Genomic DNA, 16,306 nt, shown 5'->3' on the forward strand with positions numbered 1-16,306 from the left:
TTCCATGTGCCTCTACGTCAGTATTACAGTCTGATCATCTACTCTCATATATGTTACTTTAAAACAGTTCGTCACTACAACTGTTCCATAAACTCACTGCTTCAACTGAGATTCAGTTCAGATTGTCATTGGTCCTCACCAATGGTTTTTTGAATATGGACACCTCTCAAAGCATGTTGACCTTCTGTCTTCTGGAGCAACTTTTGGACACTTTCAGGTAATATGTTCATTGTGAATAGACGTAAAATCCATCAATACCATAGGCCTCTTGAGTTGCATTCACACTGGAGCTATTTGGTCTGCTATAAATGAACCCTGGTCCACTTCCACGGATAGTTCGGTTCATTTGGAGTGGTGTGAGCGCTCATTCGAACTCTGGTGCGGACCAAACGAGCAAACCCTGGTCCGCTTGACAACTTGGGGTCTCGGTTCACTTGCAAGTGAACCCTGGTGCGGTTCGCTTACAGTGGGAAATGCAAACGGACTATGCAGCTAACCAAAGAGAGGAAGTGACGTACAGCGCAGTGCATTTTGTGTACAATAAAAACAAAGCCAACAGCGCGAACTGGGAGAAGCAGAGGTAAAAAGAAAAGTTGGAAAATGTCTCGTGGGCAGACGTGGAGTAGTGAGGAGGTGCAGGCGCTTATTGTTATATGGTCAGAAGACTATATATCGACTTCCGTTTTTGGTCCTGGCCAATCGATGAGCTGCGTTTTCTTCTTCCTCGTGCTTTTTTCCTTCCTGCTCAGTGGTCGTTTCGGGCAATACTGCCCCCAAACAAGCAGCTGTTGTAACTGCGTGGCTTGGTCCAGGCAGTTTGGTACACTTTAAAAAGTGCAGTGTCAAAAATGAACCGAACCAAATTAAGGTGTGAGATTTTTCGACATTCCAAACCGAACCGAGTCCCCCCAGACTATCCTGGTGTGAATGTGCCCTAAGCATCACAGACAGCAACCAAAAGGACCAAACTTAGGTTGTGTTTCAGCACCATGGACAGCAAAAACAAGCACTTTAAATGAGATTGTGTTTGAGCATCGTGGAGAGCACCCAGCAGGATGAACTTTTGAGCTGTGTTTCAGCACCATGGACAGCGACCACCGCTGTTCCCTTCACTTGTAGGTAAAGTTACAGACTCCACAGAGCCTGGGCTATGGGGGATTTTTAAGAAGAGAGTTTCAGGTTAGTCATTCCAAGTTTACATTACCACAGTCATACAGTCACGTTGTATTTTATGCAAAGTGCACAGCCTACACGTGGCACACTGTGGCACCTTCTGTGGCACCCACCACCTTCATACTTTGTTCAATTTTCTCAGTATTTCTCACGCATGAATCCCACAGCCTGTCCTCCTCTATGCTTAGATTCCCCCCAGTTTTTCCCTCCTTTAATTAGTAAGTGTGTCTGTGGCGCTCACCCTACAGCCTATAGGTGTAATTGTTCACCTGTCAGCAGAGAAAAAGTCACGACACGGCTCCTTATCCTCATCCACCCTCAGTCCCCTCGCCTTCCGCCTCATACAGTCCAGACCCACCCCTTACTGTCTGCCATGACCGTCCTCTACAATACGAGACTGTATTCTTTGTACCTCCCCTTTCTCGCCCTCAGTCTGTGCATCCCAGCCTCCCTTCCTAGATATCCATCCCACACCTCTCCACCCGCAAACGGCTCCTACGGTGAGAAAAAAAAAGAGAGCAGAACAGTTTCAAACACGTCGGCATAAATCTCCCATCCAGAGCTCCCTTTTTCCTCCTTCCCCTCCTGACGGACTTCATGACTTTATTCCTCTGCGCGCCAATGCCCGAGACCACGCCGAAACGGAGGATTTTTTTCCCTTGAGCATGAAAAGGATTGCCAAATCATCCGCAATCCAACATCACCGACTGAGCCACCAGCATGAGCACTGGATACATATGCTCCAGCAGAAGTTGTTGGCTAGAGAACTAAGAAATCTTGGACCACAAATACAGCTAAGAGGGGAGAGTCAGTTTTAGGTAAGTACGCGTATCCCGGCTTGAACCTCTAACATAATACCAGGGTATCTTATATATATATTTTTTCTGTCCATCACTGACCACGAGGTAGTGGTCGGGTAGGCAGGGCTATATTGTGGCACAATTATGGCGATGTTGCGTGGTCAGCATGTTACTGAGGTGGCCGGTTGTGTCCTTTTTCAGGATGGAGGCAATTTGTTCCTCTCAATGTGAAGCTACCTTTCAAATAATCGGTGTGCAAGTCCTTTTCAAGCTCCGCCCGGACTGAGCGTCGACGGAGCGTTTTCTGAGGGGGGCTATTAAAAATAATATCATGACTCTTGTAATCTTTTTAAACCCCATCATCTCCCCCAAAACATTATGCAAATGAGTTATTCTCTCGATTATGTGCGCCCGACTGCGTCCTCCGGTGCACGTTGTGAGGCAGCATCTTCCCGCGGTGATGCTGCAGAAGTGCGGACATAAAGGAGCATAAAACACCGGGAGTAAAACAATGATCTGAATTTTTTTTTTTTTTTTTTGGTGTTGGCATATTACGCAGAGCTGCCGCGGCTTCAGTGCATGGCATTACAGGGGCAACACTGAGAGTGAAGGAGGTGCATTAGCAGGCCTGCAGATCACTGTGCAGTCGGCATCAATATTTGTATTCAGGCTCATTCCGTTTGCAGTCCAGTCGTGGCTTTTTGCACACCCCGTGTTGATCCCGGTAACTGCACGATCCATGAACTTAAAGTGAGTGTCATCCCAGATGTGGAATGAGTTGCGCTCATGCTTCCTGTTGTTTTTATCCCTGTGCACATTTTGGATGAATTACTGCCTGTTAGGAATTCTGTGAAAACAGATAGTCAGCTGGATGTGTGTGTCTGTGTACGTGCTGGGTCTGTGTTGGACGTGGCTCTGAGCGCGCGTGCAGAAAAAGAAAGCAAGCACGTACAATGCTTGTTTTATTATACGTGTGCATGTGTGCGCGCGCGCGCGTGTGTGTCACCAGTGAGGCAAAGTTGCCGTTCCGTGTTCCCTCAAGTTGTTTTGATTGCTGTTCCACTGACTAACTGCGAGGGGAGCTCATGCTCTTTTACACCAGGTGTCATTCTGTGGCTCAAGGCGAGATAGCTGTGTATGGTGCTGATACCAACTCTGAAATTAGAGAAGCGGCTTCTGTTTGAAATTGGTCCGGAAGCATTTATCTGCACTTCCATGACTGCCACTGCAGTTTTTTTTTGTTTTGTTTGGCATTGTTTCTTTTTTGGAAAGCGGGACTAATTAGCTACATTCACGTTGTATTAACAGATATATCCAGAGAGGAGGGAAAAATAACTTAACACAAGACACTATATGTGCAGGCCACACTTCATGCAAGGTCTCCATCTAACTGAATAGCTTAGCCTTTACAGAGCAAAACAAAAATCTGTGTGCTAGGAATAACCCTGCACACTGAACTTTAAGTTATGCTTTTTTGAAATTAACATTATATTGACAGCAAGTCAATACATCCCGCACTATTGTCCTGCCCTCGTCTTCCAAATGTGCAGTGCAGAAAATTACACTGGCAGCGGAAATTGCAGAAGAAAAGCTGCCTTATTCAGTATGCCTCATTCAATCTGGTGGCCTTTTCAATGGCAAAACGCTGGCAACATGTAATCATTTTCAGAGGGAAGGCATTCCACATCACATTGCCAAAATGAAAATGCCAGCAGTAGCTTAAAGCTATATTTGTGTCATGGCTTTAGATGACCCAATGTTGATGATGCTTTCAAGGACTGAAAAGGGAACATTCAGCAGCAGAGGTCCCTTTTGCAAACCCTGGCAGTGCAACTTACCGATGAATTGTCTGTAAAGCATGTGGCTGGGATTCTTAAATGGGGGAGGGAATAAACACCAAATATAATTAGAAGGAAAGGATGATAGAATTCACACCGCTCTATGTATAGTATCTTGCGATAAGGATATTATTTACAAACTGTGGTGGACAGAGAACAGTAGTCTTGTGTTGGCAGGACCCACCAGCTCTCTTCCTCTCCCTTCCTCTCTGTCACTGTCTTTGTGTTCCTGTATTGGCACGACATTGTTTTTATGTGGGGGCTGGCTGCAGCTGTAGTGGCCAGAAGGCTGCCTCCCGAGAGGGTTTGAAAAAAAAAAAAAAATCTGTTTTTATCGGAAACAAACAACGGGGTCACGTAATGACATGTGACAAAATCCTCACAGAAGGGCTGGTGAGCTTACAGTATTTTGGAGTAGAGGCAGCTGAATCGTTTGACCTCCACTAGGGGCTGTCTGACCTATGTGCTGCTGCGATCAGTCCCTGCAAGACCACATGGGGCCTTGCTTGTACAGTACGGTGTTCAAAAAGAAGTCTCACCCCGTAAGGCTCATAATTAAAGGGGTTGGTAGCTGATCACAAGTGGTTAATTGCATTCTTGCACACCATGAAATTTAAGCCATGTTAAGCTTTGATTAACAATTCCAGAAGGAAATTATGTTTTAAGTTTTTTTTTTCTTTGACAATGGCCTTAAAAACATCCAAGAAGACAACCATGGTTTTTCAAAACTTAGCCTGCAGTCTAACTAGTCTTCGCCGTCTTTATCAGGCACTGGATCCACTCATTCTGGGCTCTGTGTGACGCCTCAGGGAAGATGAAAGCAGACTCAGAAAAGCAGTAAACTTATTGTTATAAACTATTTAGGCATTCAACACACAGCAAGTCATCGTCTGAATAGACGATGACTTACCGTCCTCTTCCTCTTACCTCACAGTAGTGAGTGGACACAGGCACCGTTTTCATCATACAATCAAGAAATAAATCAGTAAGTCAAAAGTTAAGCGAAAGGTAATCAATATTTTATAAGACAAATATTTATGCACTTTCACTTCCTCAAAGCAAAGCCTACTGTGGCTCACCTCCTGACTGCTGATGAACCTGAATATGATGTTACGTAAAAATCATTAATTATTAAGTTCATTTGCAGGAGCTGCAGTTTTTTGCACTGGAATCATAATTTCTGCAACACTTCCTGGCATTTAGGTTCAGAAGAAAATCAGCAGATCACCTTAATGTTATTAGTATGAAATAGCATAATTTGAGTCGTTTGTATCAGCGGTGGCTGCTGAATGTTTGTGGGTGAAGCCAAGCGAAGAAAATCCACCTTGCATACTTGCTCTGAATATTTCCGCTTCCTAATGTGAAAGATCAGACCTCGCATATTTGGTTAACACTCACAGTCCTCTGCAAACTATTCATCTTGACCTAACATTTGGTGGGTTTTAGGTAGGAGACAGCGGGTAGAACAGTGATGCTAAATCCAGCCTCGACAAACCTGAACCCTGTGTCATTAAACACTGCTGGGAACCTCAGTTATTACTCCTTAAAATATGATAAGTCTGACAACACAGTAATAACTACAGTCATTTATCTTGCTTGACACCGCCTTGGTCTTTGCTGGCTCGGTGATAGCTGCGGTTGTGCATCCATTTGAATTTTCTGCCCCGTGTTACTGTGAGTAGGAGAGGCAGAGGGAGAGAGATGTTTTGATTTGCTGTGGTCTCTCACATCACTGAACAATAGAAGTCTGCACTGGCCAGCAATCACACATAGAACCTTTAAACTTAATTTGCTTCACTGTTGCCTCCCATGTTCCCTCCGGCAATGTAATTTGATCTGCTTCAGTCTAGGAGTTGTGTCTAAGGTATCTTAAACAAAATACAAGCTTCTCTGTCATAAAATATCTTAGGGCTCCAATTTGTATGGAGATGAAATGCAGCTGTGACCAGAATTTGGCGATTGGTAAATCTGTTGTGGAGATTTTCTTTTTCCAGCTGCATCTATGTTGTAATTTTGTGGGTAGCCATAATAAAAATTCATTCTGGGGGAAATGTAATCTTGTGTGCAATACTATGTCAGGATATCATGTTAATATATCATACATGGGCTGTGTGTTGAATATATCTACACAACTACCACAGGCAACATATATGTTTGTGTGAACATTTTTCAGTGTTATATTCTGCAGTGTCCCCTTACGGCGACTAAAGCATGCAGAAGACCAGCTCTAGAAACTGACAATATGTCAGTGTTGTGTTTGCAGCTCGGTGCTGCCCCCAAGTGGCCAAAAAATGCAATTAATGTCGGGTCAAGGTTAGGCCTCTAAAATGTCTTGGTTTAGATTAGAAAAATATGTTAATCCAAGTATTTTTTACACAAATATAATATACTTTTATATGGTGGCCAACAAGGCTAAATGCTCTACAATTAGGGGTGAAGGGAAAAATCGATACACCATAGTATCGCGATCTTTCTGTGTGGCAATATCATATCGTTACATGGACACCAAGAATCAATTTTTTTTCATTATATAAATTATTAATATTAGAAATACAAATGAAACTTTTGGTAGCCTTTTCGAATAATATAATCAATTGCGTTTTCAGTTTGCTAGATACATTTTCCTGCAATAAAAAATAACTGAAGGGATATAAATAGATTAACTACTTTATTTTATTCAATAAAACTGCTGATGTTGACAAATATTTCCTTTAGGGACATATTTTGGAGTTGAAAAAAGGTAATAAATTGCAATATATTTTATCGCAATACTCAGCATATTGGTTTAAAATCACAATAATATTGTATTGTGACTTAAGTATAATGATAACATCATTTCATTGGGGCTTCTCTCTGCCTACAACCACCCTAAACATTTCCATTTGGAGAAATGTGCTGCAGTTTTAGAAACACTGCCAATTCAAAAACACGTAAACAAATCCAGAACAAATAGGACAATGGAAAAATGCTGCAAATGAAAAATATCATGCTGTAGGAAACCAATTATACAACTATAGCAAACATGCTACAAATACAGAAGCAATGCAAAGTCGAAAATGCACAAACTTTGAAAACATATCCAGTCAAAACAACCAAAGTTCTCCAGCCTCTAAGGGGAGCTATGTGTTTTTGAATTGGCATTGTCTCTGAAACTGCAGCATGTTTCTCCTTATGTTAATGTCTTAGGCTGTTGTAGCGTGTTTGCCCATGTCGCCCACTGTACTTTCACTGTGTAAATGTCATTCTGCTTCCTTCATTGGCCAGTTATCATTGTAAATCAGTTGCATATAAACATCTCTGCTCATGTGCCTTTCTCATCATACTGTATGAAGGTTAAAGAAAACTGTAGTCAAGTCACATTTAACATTAAACTTATTTTCCAAGATTTAGCCAATTGCTCAGAATCCAAACAAACCCTTTCAGCACAATAATACAAACCCAAACTGCTCTGGGCACCGTGTGCGAATGATAATCTTCTAGCCTCATGCTTTACCAAAGTCAGTGCACAAACTTCCAACTCCTCTGGCGCACGTCCAACTGGTTGATCACAGCTCAGTGTTTTTGTGGTATTCACAGCTTACAGGGGCCTACGGTGCAGTTGCCACTGCACAGACAGTGATTTCCAGGCTGCACAGTGAAAACAATAGCTCAGATCCACCGAAGATTTTCAGGATAGAAATCCTGTATTGTCATAAAAAAACACTTTCTTTCCAGAGGTGCATCAGTGGCATATATTATTCCCTTCTCTCCACAGAAGTTGTCTTGAAGCAGAGTTTGACAGTGGCAGGGCACTGTGATAAGTGATTGATAAGTCTTTGAGTGATCAGCTGAAACAAACAACTGAAAACATTAAATCAAATTATTATCAAGTATATTTGCATATTTGTAATCATTGTTAATCAAATTATTAGTACAGATTAATGCAGAGCTTAATTACAAGGTATCAAGTTATCAGTTCTATTAGATCTCTGCCCTACTTCCAATTGATAGCAATGGGTGCATTATTTTTTGTATGTAAATATAGTTATTCACCTACTGAGCGCAGCCTTTGGAGCATCATGGGAAAAACAAACTACAGGCAAGCAACAAAACAATGCCAGCACTTTGACTGTACTGTGTGAGTCTCTGTCTTTCATAATGGGTTTGGATCACTATGGACGGACAAGATTGTGATGGGGATTTCACATCTTAAGGAAATTGAGCCCCTCTTAAAAAGCAGTTGCTTTGGACTCCTCTGGACAACTGTCAGTGTCGTAGCAGGGAGCACACTTTCAAGCGCTACAAGGGGTTGAGAGGATCAGATTTGACTGGCAAAAAAAATTACCAAAAATGTGGTCATTTTGACGGTCATATTCAAGTGCATAAGAGCCCCAGCACTCATTCCATGACTGATAAACATGGCAGTTTAAACTCTCTCCAAGAAAGACTCACTTCATGACTCAAAGGCACAATCTTTAAACAAATGCATCCACATGTCATGAGAAATCAGATATATTTTAGGTATATAACTCAATTTTTCGTGGGCATTTTTCAAGGAATGGATTCAAATATGTGTCATATCCTGCAGATCCACATGTAGTGTTAAAGTTCATAAACAAATCTAAAGTATTACATATTTCTATGAGTCAGCTAAGTGTCTGCTAGTGCAAAAAGCCTCAATTTAAGATATGAACAATCATGGGACAATAATCTTTCTGAACAATTTTAATTAGGCCTCTCACAGAGAATGTTTTAATCTTTTCCAATCTTCCTTGTGCTGACGTGCAAGCGAGAAGCACTCCCCGCTGGAACATTTTAGGTACCTCCAATTATTCCTTAAGAATAGAAAAACATTTGCTAAAACATTTCAAATAGACTGGGATTTATAATACGAGGCCTGGATGAAGATGAAAAGCTGCTATTTTCAGTACATACAGTATGTGTCCCAATTTTGAGACACTCAACAGTGGAGCAGTCATTTGGGAGAGAGGGTAGATTCATAGACTGACCCATGACCGATGTGATGCTGGTGAGTCAATGCACTGTTAGCTCATGCCAGTGGCTCCCAGCGTCTGTGACCTATATTGCAGCTCGGGGCAGCAGCAGCTGACAATGCTGCAAATGACTGATCAGATTTAAGTATTCAAATTGGAGTGGAATGATATTGGTTGCTACTGTAAAAAGCTCTCCTATCTGGCTAAGCTGCCAGGAATATATACATTAACTCAACAATTTTATTGCAGATAAACTGCTATTGGATCAGTATGCATATACTGATTTTGTTTTGTCTATTAGTAGCAACTTGGGACTTTACTTGTAACATAATTTCAAATTAGTATGTAACCTGTTACTGATTACAAGCTACAGGAACAAATTATGTAAATTCAATTTCCTTTACCACAAATTGCATTTTGTGAATACTGTGATTTCCTTTACTGTATAAGGTTTCTTTCAGACATGCACCTCTTTACGTAAATATAACGGCAGCTTTAACTTACTGCTGAATAAGGAGACTTTCCTAGTATGACAGCATCAATCATTTAAGTGCCCAAAATTGGCGTATGTTTACGTAAGGCCGGGTGATATGGAGAAAATCAAATGTGATATTTTTGACCAAATGACTTACTTGAGGCGGCACAGTGTTGTGGTGGTTAGCACTGTCGCCTCACAGCAAGAGGGTTCCTGGTTCGATTCTGGGTGCGGGAGCCCTTCTGTGTGGAGTTTGCATGTTTTCCCCCCAGGTACTCCGGCTTCCTCCCACAGTCCAAAGACATGCAGATTGGGGATTAATTGGTGACACTAAATTGTCCGTAGGTGTGAATGGTTGTCTATCTCTACATGTCAGCCCTGTGATAGTCTGGCGACCTGTCCAGGGTGTACCCTGCCTCTTGCCCAATGTCAGCTGGGATAGGCTCCAGCCCCCCTGCAACCCTCAAGAGGATGAAGCGGTTAGAAGATGGATGGATGACTTACTAGACTTGAACCCTTTTGCTCCTTGGGGAGCATAGGTCATTCACGAACTTTCTCCAGCTGGTTTGGTGTTGGGCGATCTCTATTTCCTTCCAGGATGTTCTTGATTCCTTGAGTTCTGCCTCGACAGACCTTCTCCAGGTGTTCTTTGGTCTTTCCCGGCTTTCTTTTCCCCTGTGGGTTCCAGGATAAGGACTGTCTGGTCATGTTGGAGGGGGGGTTTCCTCAAGGTGTGCCCGATCCAGCCCCATTTCCTGCGTTTGACTTGTGCTTCAAGTGGTTCTTGTTGTGTGGTTTGCCAGAGCTCCTCATTTGTTGTTGTATTTGGCCAGTATATTCCCAGGATGTGTCTTAAGCATCTATTTTGACCAAATACCTCTTTATTAATACTGACACAATATTCTGGGGTTGACTATTGCTGCTTTCACAAAATAGCTAATGAGTTGTTGGATTAATGACCATCAGTAATGTGGATATAATGACTAAGTGATTAAAGGCTAATAATACAACAGCTAGAACAGTCTGGTAAGTTCAGAAAATTAAATCAATTTACTGTAATACAGCCTTTAAAACCAGTAAAAGACAACACTTACAGTGTATCCATATCCAAATCTTAGACGCTATGGAGTCCCATATCACGATATTGATAAAATATTGGTATTTTGCCCAGCCCTATGTTTACATTAGAGTGACAAACCCTCTAGCAGCTGTTGTTATTATAATGGGAACAACACAGGAAGTCAGGTGATGTTATTAGGGCTGTCCCGAATACCATTTTTGGGGCTTTGAAGCTTCAGTGGTAATTACTTGTAAATATTTAAAGCTTCTATGGGATGCAACGCTACCAGTGGGAGAAGGGGAGGGTAATGATAATCAATCATATTCATGTACGCCAATTAACGAACCTGATTTTAGTAGGACCTAGCACCACTGCATGTGTGTGTGTGAGAGACCGTAATAGGGAGGGGGAAGAGAAGGTGGAAGGTGGACTATTGCACGCATTGTTTCTGTTAGTTATTAATAACTCATAATAATAACTCATATCAATAGATGCAAAGCATGTGTTTTACTACATTTGCCAGTTGTGGATAACCGTCTGCAATTTATCTCACCTGTTCCTTCTCCTTAATGGACAGCTAGAGTAATTGCTTGAATCGGAGGTCACTGACTGGCCTCATTTGTATCCGACACTTTAAAGTTTCTCCAGCTTTTCACTGGTAAAAAAACCCAAAACAAAACAAAATATATGAATATTGATTTAGACATCAAATATCATGGCAAGGATTGAAGCTTTGAATCTTCACAGCATTCAGGTCAGCCCTAGTTATTTTAGAGCGTCAGTGTACGTGTGGGGACGATGCAGGGTTGGATGGAGTCAGCAAAACTGACAATCAGCGTTTTTTAAAAAGCATGACCAAAATTGCTTCCTAACCTTGACCACGTTTGTTCTAGTAACCATGACAGCAAAGGTCCCCCAACCTTAATGTAGTAGTCATTTAAGTCAGTAGTCATTTTAACCCAAACCATGATGTCTGCCTAACCTAAACAGTGTACTTAATTCAACCCATATCATGATCTTTCCCTAAACCTAACCAAACCTTGACCACCATAAAAACAAGTTTCAACAGTATTGTGACAGTTTTGGAAGGTGCAGACAAATGATGTTGTCGTACAGATGGGTCCATTGGATTAGAAGACACTTCCATGTGTCGTTCTAGAGTCCATTGTAAACACTGTATGTTGTCAATTAATTTGGAGGACTTTGCAGTATAAGACACATTAATGTTACAAAGCACCATCACGCCTTATCTGAGTGGCATGATTGGATATTGTATGATCAGCTGTGTAAAATCACTGGCAGTGTATGTATATTTACAGTACAATACAGTGCTAAATGCTTTCGTCTGAAAACATCATCCGGGCAGCATTATGCTTCGTTAAAATGTAACTGCTGAAGCAAAATGGACATCATTTGCAGGAGACACAGTTGATTAGCGCTGCATTCTTTTTCTGCAACAACTTAGTGCTGTAAAAGGCGCTGCGCCTCTGACTCCAGAAGTAGCACATGAATGGCCTGACACAGCACTTTCACAGAAGTACCAGCCTATAGATTTTTTCTATGTACCTGACCTTGCCTGTGCCGGTATATGTGTGTGTGTCTCCTGCACTTTGAGCATCCTTTGAGTGGCTGAGGCTGAACATCTGCCACCGCAGCTGACATGTATATTAATTAGAATTTAAACACAGATCATTCATGTTCACTAATGTCAATCCTACACGTCCCAATGGGTGAACCATTAGTACATTTGCATTCCTAGTATGTGAGCTTTACTGCCTAAGCACCGCATCCTGTCACACATAGCCTGGAGGATATTGACTGGAGATCCAGGCATATTTGTGATCATTTGGCATTGCCTTCAAGGCTGTTGCTATGGTTACTCTTATAACCTTGTATCACGTCTTCAACCGGTGCTCATGTATTTGGTCAGCTTAATTTTCTGCTTATCATTCATGCAATGGTTATTTCAAATTTACTCAATGAATGAATGATGAGAAAGAAAATATTAACTGAGTTTCATTATGACCTGTCTTTTCAAATGATGTGGACTCACCGCTGTAGTTTGATTTTTCACGACTAGTTGTGTTTAAAAGGCAAGTTCACACCGGAAGGCTGTAATATTGTTTTGGACATTATGGAATATAAATTGAATTTGCCTCAGGATGAAGAATATGATTAACAGACAATAAATAAAATATTATATCACCTCCAGGCCTGCGCATATTGCTGTTATTGCTCGGCCTCTATAGTCATTATGTTTTAAGAAATGTTTGAGCGCGATGGCATCAATATTGCTAACTTTAATTGCAACTATCAAGGTCTGCTGTTTTTCATGCAGAGTTTGCAATGTGTAAAAAATGGAACCAGCTTGAGAGCCTCCACCTTCCGTGCTTTGAAATTATGAAATTATTATGACATTACAAGATAATAACTTATGTGCAGATGGTTTGCTGTGGCCTGTAGTCTCTGCTGTTATGTTCCAAGATCACTTAAAGTGAAAAACTGCTATTTTTTCCAAGTATTTCTCAGTTAAAAGTGGGGGCGGAGGGCTTAAACATCTCAAAAAAGCAAGAACTAAAACTGAACCCAGCTAAATCCCACATGTAGTGTCCACTGAAGATGAAACAAGCAAGCAGATGTTAACTGAAGGACAGTGAAGGAGATGGAACTGTGTATCTTAGACTAACTCTAATGAAGAAATCTACTGAGAAGCTAGCATCTACAACACTAATGGTTACACTGTACAACCATTACTTTCATTCCACAATGAAATAAAATAGTGTTCAATCGTAAGACCTTGTAGCGAAACAAAGAAAAAAAAATCCTAGTGTCATCTTAGGGCACTTAACGGCAAATATGTTATTCTCACCCATAAAGAATACCAGCTGTGTTATTAAAAGTTTTTCTTTTTAATCCTGGATGAAAAAGGTCAAGCTACAAAAGCGCTCATAGTTTGCAGAAAGAGGGTTAGGTCAACTGTCAGCACGGGTTCTGAAAAGAGGATCAAGCATTGCATATTTAAAAGTAGAGAGGGAACTGTGGCCAGAGAACTAGTAAAAATAGACAAAATGTTGAATCAAATTAAGTAGAAACTTAGTGGGGCAAATTTATGGGACAGATTGGGGACTGCGGATTGCAAAAACATTTTTGCAGTTTTTAAAGTAACATCTTAATTATTAATAATTGTACTTAACATGTTTATAAGTGGGAATATGCTTTGAGATGGCTGCTGCTCTTTGCACTGTCATATAGGCATCTTCATATTAAATTCCAAGTTAAAGGGACAGTTTGCCCCTAAATCAGAAATACATAATTTTCCTCTTATCTGCAGTGCTATTTATCAGTCTTGATAGTTTTGCTGTGAGTCGCAGAGTGTTGGAGATATCGGCTGTAGAGATGTCTGCCTTCGCTCTTATGTAATGGAACTACGAGGCACTGGGCTTGTGGTTCTCAAAGGGCCAAAAAGAACCATTTGAAAAACTTAACAGCAATGTCTTTTTCCAGAAATTATGTAGGACTATTTTCTTTCTACCGAACTACAGCCACTAACCATATCACCACACAGATGGAAATTTGTGTCTACTGCTAGCTCGCCTAGCACCACTGAGCTAGCTAAAGGCCAAAACACACCAGCAACCACCACCAATTATTATCGATGTACAACCTCACACCGGTGACAGCCAAACGAGCACACTGCGCTTTACACCACCGTCTTATTTCCAGCCTCGCTGCCCCCAGAATTCAATACATTTTCCCCCCACTCGCTCTCTGCTTGCACATACCAGCGCCCATAGCAGCTCCTTCCTCTGCTCCTATGGCAGCTCAACTCCTCTGCTCATCATGGATGCATAAAGAGAACTCTGTAGCTGCTGCTGTGTCTCATGTACGATGAAGAATGGATGAGAAGAGACTCGTTGTTGAGGTTGAGAAATATCCTGAGCTACACGACCCACAATTACATCATTATAAAGACAATGGCCAAAAAGACATTGCCTTGGTGAGTCATAGCTCTGGAGATCAGCTTTTCAGGTGAGAACTTTAATTAGTGGGTGTCAACACATGATTTTAAGCTAACGCAGATCTTAAAAGTAGTACTAACTTTGTGTGGTTGTCTGTTAACAAGCTGTAGTGCGACGTGTCTGGTGTGTACTAGGGACAGCACTTTACATGCATCACAATTAAGGATAGTTAACTATGGTTTTCCTTACACAAACAAACCAAACATTATGTATGCATTTGTTCATGATATCGATCTCAAAAAGACACACTTGTGCCTGGTTTCAGACTTAGCAACCACAGGCCACTTCTCCAATCAAGTCAGTTTTGATATCAAGCTAATGCAGTACATACACATGGCCCATTCTTTGGGCCTGGTTCAGCTCATCTACATCACCAAGATGAAGGTTCTGGCCCATGCGTTACATACTGTATTTACCTCATTATTTCATAGGTAGACTGCTTGTGATGGTAATGCCCGCAGCCTCATCCCCACCTGGTTGCCTGCCGACTCAACTAAACATTCAAATTCTCCAATATGACAGGATGGAACAAAACAGTCTCACTGCAGCAGAGGCTGTCATGCACTGTTGGACTCCATTTGCCTCTACTTTGGTTTCCATGAAGGCTGTTGGGATTACTAATAAACAATGGCAGTGGGTTGCCACCTGGCAACCTATTGTGATTGCCTGCTGGAGGGAGGAGACCCAACCAGCTGGCCATTCTTTACCGCTGGTGCCAGCCGCTGTCCCTCACACTGCACATGTGTAGTTTTCAGTAGAGAGGAATGCCTGCTCTGTTGTGCATCCATCACCCTGTGTAGGTTATAACCCTGTCAGAGGCCGGAGGCAAAACTTGTAGTGTATGTTTATAATAGCGGCTTACCTGTGTTCGGTAGAGAGTGTAGTATGGTATAGTTTCGTGCAGTGCAAGCCGGTGCCATTGTGCTCTGGCTGCAGCTGCCTTAAGTGAGTCTAGTACTGCAAGTCGCACTTCAAAGAGGAGACGATTGGAGGGTGAATAAAAGCTCCAACTCAGTCAATTGGACCTGAATTGGCCGAACTTAACTGCAATATCAGCAGTGCAAAAAAAGTGGCTGGCGTGGTCAACTTTTTTCTCGGCTTAACTTGCTCAGCCCCTCACATTGACATCAGGGCCAGGTGGATAGGGAGGAAGTGGAAGGAGAGGAGGCAGTGTGCTCGATTTATCAGTAATTATGGAGTGCTATTTTCTCTGTCTCCTATCTATGTCTGCCCTGGAAAGCAGTAGCCATTCTTTAATCTTGACACCCAGTGATCATGTAACACAAGGAAGTGCCTATTAGAGGTGGAGAGAAATTGGAGGGGGCCTCTCTCCTGATCCTCTTTCAGGGGACTCGGGTTGACAGAGATGGGGAGTATGGGGATACATGAGCGAGGGGAGAGGGGGAAAGGGGTTGACAAGAGATGGTGGTTGAGGTAGCGAGGACAATTATGGAACTGGTTTTCTAAGCTCAAGAGGTTTAGTAAGGATGTGGGGTTAAGGGGAACGTAGGGAATCTTCAGCAAGCTTTTCTGCTAGCGTGAAAAAAAAAAGGCTTGCCAAAGGACATGTGAACTAATTTGATTTTTTAGATGAACTAAAACAACTGTAATAATGTGAAATTCAGTTGTAAAGCAGAGCAGGTCTTTATGCTGCTCCCTCTGGGCTTGCTATGCACTGAGTCAAACGCAATCAAGGAAATGTTGGGGGTAATTATATTATGCTTTGGGATGATTGTGTATCAGATAACATAAATCAGCTGATGGAGATGCAAGCAAGGCCAAATGTTGTGTTTTAATACCTCTTTTGATTTTAGCTCAAGATTATATCTGGCAAAAAAAAAACCAGACTGAGAACCTCAGTAAAAAGAGACGTGTTTCTTTCCCATTGATTTTCGCTGCAGTCTTTTAATGGATATGCAACATCCAGACCCATGAAGCCAAACACATGCAGGTCATTCTCTCTCTGTT

The 16,306-nt window shown here is 41.8% G+C and overlaps 1 protein-coding gene across 1 annotated transcript in view; it reads left to right on the plus strand.

Moving 5' to 3' along the window:
• Positions 1–1,534: 1,534 nt before the first annotated feature.
• The window catches only part of brinp1 (bone morphogenetic protein/retinoic acid inducible neural-specific 1), a 170,677-nt gene continuing 155,905 nt past the window's right edge, over positions 1,535–16,306 (plus strand). The window contains exon 1 of the mRNA XM_049604572.1: positions 1,535–1,991. The gene's annotated coding sequence lies outside the window, so the exon portion shown is untranslated. The remainder of the gene's footprint in view (positions 1,992–16,306) is intronic.

The sequence above is a fragment of the Epinephelus fuscoguttatus genome, linkage group LG18 (assembly GCF_011397635.1).
Source record: "Epinephelus fuscoguttatus linkage group LG18, E.fuscoguttatus.final_Chr_v1".
In the NCBI taxonomy this organism is placed as follows: domain Eukaryota; kingdom Metazoa; phylum Chordata; class Actinopteri; order Perciformes; family Serranidae; genus Epinephelus; species Epinephelus fuscoguttatus.